This window comes from Vulpes lagopus, chromosome 4, assembly GCF_018345385.1.
Source record: "Vulpes lagopus strain Blue_001 chromosome 4, ASM1834538v1, whole genome shotgun sequence".
Taxonomy (NCBI): domain Eukaryota; kingdom Metazoa; phylum Chordata; class Mammalia; order Carnivora; family Canidae; genus Vulpes; species Vulpes lagopus.
The window spans coordinates 95719874-95725351 of NC_054827.1; the positions used below are offsets into that span (position 1 = coordinate 95719874).

The 5478-nt window shown below is 40.3% G+C and overlaps 1 non-coding gene across 1 annotated transcript; it reads right to left on the bottom strand.

The window, feature by feature from the left end:
• LOC121490249 lies at positions 1–81 on the bottom strand. Its single transcript, XR_005987571.1, has one exon. It is a non-coding gene; the product is annotated as a small nucleolar RNA SNORD115 (small nucleolar RNA).
• Positions 82–5478: the final 5397 nt, after the last annotated feature.

The window sequence follows — 5478 nt, forward strand, 5'->3', positions numbered from 1 at the left end:
GCGTGTCAGTGTAAGCCTATTGAGCATGATTTTTATGTCATCATCTCTCTTCGAGACAATATGAGTTCTCATCATTGACACAGCACAGCACTCTCCACGTTGTAGGCCTTTCACCCTGAAGTGGCTTACCGGTTTTGCTTCTAGGGCTTGGTTGGCTGGAGACTTCAGTTCACCTTGACCAAGCTGAGGTGGCCTTGGGAGGGCTTGGCAGGATGGGTTAATATATTTGGTGTCCTTTGGCAGAGAGAATGCCAGTCGTCTAGAAGTCAGCCTTGTGGCAGCTATCCCAGGGTGCAGAGCTCTGTTGGGTCAAGCATATTTCAGTGCTCTGTACGTTAATTTCAGGCCCATCTTCGGGACCAGAAGTATTTTGAGAGGGTGCAACCCTGGACCCCATGTCAAATTTAACAAGCCTCAGTTCAAGGGTTCCCCCAAATGGTGCTGAGCATATGTGCCTACCATCCTTCAGCAGCCGTCCAAACACCAAGGCTTCCCATTTGGACCTGCGTTGGGTCTTGGGGTAGTGGGCTATGCCAGGGAGGGCATGGACTTGGACTTAGCCCTCATTCTGGTCATAGCAGGATGACCGGGGTGAACCCTGGGCTTTGGAGGACTCTGGGACCCAGGGCACAGGGCAGCATGGGATGGCCCAGGGCACGCTGAATTCTAGCAACTCCACCCTGCCGCCCAAGCAGGTGATCCCTGTCTGAGATTGGGAGGGAGGGCTCCCTGAGTGGCCCCGTCAGTTTAAGTACCCATGGTTGGGGCCCAGCACCATCTCCATTGACCCAAAGGCTCACCTGTGTGCCTCCTACCAGGTCCAGGGTCAGCCCTTGCCATCCTGGCAGCCAAGGGCAGTAGAAGCCCATAGCGCCACCTGGTATGGCACAGCCCTCCTGCCTGGGACACTGGGTTCCCTCTGGGCTGTCCTGGCCACCTATTGGTCCACCTATTCCTGCACCCTGGTGATGCCAGACCTTCCTGGAACTGTCAACCCTTTCTGATGTTGCAGGTGTTTCACCTGGATGCTGGGTCTTGTGTCACCTTCAGGCTTGCCTCCCCTTGGCCCCGAAGTTGACTGCATCCTGTGTCCCAGCCCAGAGACATTTGCTCACCTCACATGTTTGTAGCAGAGTTTAGACTCTGGCCAGCATGTTCCACTGAAAACCTCAAGGGTACCATCTATGCTATTCAACTGCATCTGTATAGGAATCTTGGGTTGAGCAATGGGTGGTTACCTAAGGTGAATAATTGAGTTTATCTTGTTCACTTGGTGTTCTTCAGACATGTCCCTGCTACAGAGGGGAGTCTGAAGTATCATTTTTCTTATTCCAAATCTACAATGCCCTCCAGGTCATATTGACAAGGATACAATATGGTATTGTCCTGTACATTCATTCTCAATAGAATTTCTTCAAGCATGATTATGTCATCATTTCTCTTCGAGTGAACATTTTTTTTTTTGCTAATGTCCTATGCAAAGCAGGTCCCAATCATCAGGAATTCCCCCTTGAATCTTCTTACCATGGTTTCTTAATGCATATCATGATGCCCAGGTTGTTCCTGATTGGGCTGCTTCCCTGGTCTGGAATTAGGTGATATGGAGTCCTCCATGGGATCTTCATTTGAGGACCTGTTCTGAGAGTGTTAGGCCTGCTCTTCAAATATCCTAGGCAGTTTCAGTTGTCTTTGTGTGCCAGAGTTGCTTGTTCTGAATTTGTGGTGCTGGGATTCAACATGTGATACCATCTTGCAACCACAGGAGACCTGAGGGAAACATCAGAGTGCAGAAGATCCTGCGCCCTTGCCTTAAATGATATACCATGCAATGTCGGACCCCAATGATGAGCTGAGTATGATTGATTCACCACCCATCAGTGGTCCAGGGTTGCTATAGGGCATGATGCCCCAGTACACACAATTTTGGTCCTCTTCTGGTAGCTTAGCAGTGCTGATATATGCTTGAGCATTTTGGATTTCTTCCTTCTCCAGAGCCATCTGTTTAATGAGAAGTAGGGTTTTTTTCAGAAACACCTTTACAGCTGTGTCATTTTCCCAATGCATTTTCTTTATATGTGTATCAACCATTTAATACACAAATGTGTACAGAATAAGTGAACTAATGGATGTTTTATTAGAATGTAGCAATAAATCCATATATGCCTACTTTCCTAAATACATGTTAAATTTGCCCATAGTCTTCTTTTATGTTTATAGATTTACCCTCATCTGTAGGCCTATCTCTTTTGATTCATTATATAAACTCTGCTGTTTTAATGATTTTACTTTTTAGATTTTTTAATTTTTGGCTTCAATTTTGTTTTCTTTGAAGAACAATTTAATATATCTCTGGAACACTTGTGAACTGACAATGTAATTTAATATAGATTTATTTTTCAGGAAACCATATCTCCCATCATTAAGAGATACTTTCCTTAAGATCAAATCCCTGCCCTGGAACTTTCAGTCCATTTTTCAAAAGCCATGTTTCTTTTGTTCATATCAACCTTCGAAGTCCTGCTAACAGTATTTAAATTCCGATTAATACACTCCATCATCCTAGTGTACAGGTGAAGTTATGTGATCCACAAAATATGAGGTCAAGGGAGTTGCTTTAATATTTTGAAGAATTTCCCAATTTATTTCTACAAAGGTACTTTTGAAAAAGGTTTTTTTTCGTATTCCTTATTGTTTCATTTTTTAAGACATACATTTTCCCCAATAAATTTCCCAAGTGATATGGACACCAGTGCCCTTTTTTGGTAAAATGCATTTTGTCAGATTTCCCATCATGAAAATCTGACAATACCAATAGCTCACAATTCTTTTCTTAATTTAAATTGAATTAGCCAACATATAATACATTACTATAAACTATCACTAGTTTCAGATGTGGAGCTCAGTAATTCATCAGTTGCATATAACACCTGGGTCTCATCATGTCACATGCCCTCCTTAATGCCCATCACTCAGTAGCCCCTTCCCCCTACACAGCAACCCTCAGTTTGTTTCTTTTATAGTAAAGAGTCTCTCGTAGTTTGTCTCCCTCTTTGATTTCCATGGATTCAGTTTCCCTTCCCTTCCCCTATGATCCTCTTTGCTGTTTCTTATATCCCGCATATGAATGAAACCGTATGATAATTTTCTTTCTCTGATTGACTTACTTTGCTTAGCATAATACCCTTCAGTTCCATCTATTTTGATGAAAATGATAAGATTTTATCCTTTTTAATGACTAATAATCCATTTTATATATATCACATCTTTATGCATTCATCTGTCAATGGACAACTGTAGCCCACAATTTCTTAAATTGTCATAGGAAGTTTTATCAATCCACCAGAGTCACAGGTAAGCTATCTGAATCTTTTTTCAGTGTCCACCAACTGAAAAACATGGTATGAACTTTTGCTTCTCATCTTCTGTACACCATGGAGGTCAATCTTTTCTAGAGGAAGTGGTCTGAGACACAAATGCAGACTTCTGCTGTTGTCAACTATGAAGTTTATTTGAGATATTTTCCTAACCTGGACACATACTGACTTGCATCATGTTTCCCAGTGGCCATGAAGGACAGATATCCTCCTCTGCCATCTTATACATTTCTTTGGAAATGACAAAGTTATGCTTTCCAGAGATACTATCCTGTCAAGATGATACAGGAAGAAATCAATCCTCTATTATTTCATTTTGCAAAAGGAATAAAACATATTTATTGACTTTACATGGGCATTCTCTTTTGTCCTACCTTCTTTTTTGGCCTGTATCTATGATCAAAAGTATCATCTCACCTTGTATCACTATAATAATCATTGCCTGAATGTTCAACTGAAGACACAATGAGGGAAAAAGAGGTATGGAATTGTTCCATATAAAGGCTCCTTTGAGGAAACATGGATCATGTAACAAAGACTAAAATATGAGCATTTGTTAGGTACATTGAATATTATAGACATTGTATACCACAAAGGATTGCCATGAGAGATTGGTTATCTCCTGTCTGAAATTCCATAATTTCTCCAGTGATAATGGATAAATCAATAAATGAATGGTTAATCAATTAATTAATAACAAGAAACAAATATAAATTTACCTTATGAAAATGCTGAGCACCACTCATTTACCATAAAGAGATGTCCATGTAAACAAGCTCCTAGATAGGAAGAGCACTCAGGATGTGTCTGGTAAAATCAAGTTCCCTATGGTTCATTTTTTGGTCTATACAGCAATAGTGTTATGTAGAAAGCTGGGCTTGGTTATTGGCCTTGAGTATCCACAAAATGACCTTGTAAAATTATGCAGAAGTAGTTTTATTGAGATAGATATCTGGAATCTTAAAAATGTGCTCACTACCATCCCCGAGGCAAACCCTGCATGAGGCTTTTTAGGCCATGGCCTGAATGACATCTTCTTTTTGTTCAGACTCCTTTTTTGTGTTCTTATCTGAAGATCTTGCTGATCTTCCAATCAGCAATGCAAAATTTTTTCTTTGTAATATATATCTTTATTTCTGTACTTTGGGCAGACAAAACCTCATGATGGAGATGATACCATGGCTCCAACAATCTCAACATTATATTTATATAAGCACTTCCAAAATTGTTTTTGTTTTTGTTTTCCCTTATGGTGCCATCTTCTAAAGGACTTGTGTCTTGAACCTCAAATGTGAAGCTAGTGTTCCATTTGGCAAAGCTAAACAGATTAAGGGGCCAATTAGAAAAACTGGCATCACCAATAAACCCATAATTCCTTAAACTGACATTTTAAAACCCTAATAATCCTCCAAGGCCACAGTCCCTTTGAGCCAAGACCCAATGGCAGATCAATTCTTGCATTTCATTCTCTGGATGCCATGGGCATGATTCTTCCTTAGAGGAATTTGTTTCGAGTATCCAGTAAAGAGCCCAGCAGTTATTATCTCTTATGTATATTAGATAGTTTCTAACCTGTGCACACACAGATGGTAATGTTTCCTGGTAATGTTTCCAGGGGTAATGAAGGAAATATTTCCTCCATTTGGAGTGTGAGCCATTTCAGGTATAACTTAAAATGTTTCTAATTATGCTACTCCAGTGGCCTAGCTCCCAAACAGAAATTAAACATCTACAATTCTTAGCTTTCTGAAAGGATCCACTTATTTATCTTCTTAAGTCAGGCCTCTAAATTTTCTATGTCATCTATATCTATGATCAAACATGTCCATTCACCTTGATTTTAATGCAACAGTGAAATTCTTTCCAGAACTTCTAACTGAATAACCTGATGAGAAAAATATAGGTAAGGATTAGTGTTGAGGATGGCCTTCTGTGACTAAATATGGCTCACCAAATATAGCCTAAACTTGAGGATGTGTTGTTATCTTGAAACCTATAGAGAAGATTCCCTGAAGGAACTTGTTGCTTGAAGACTCAAATCCTATTACTCTATAAGGGAAACATGGAACGTCAACATTTTGCTTTGGCGTTACTGACTACATTG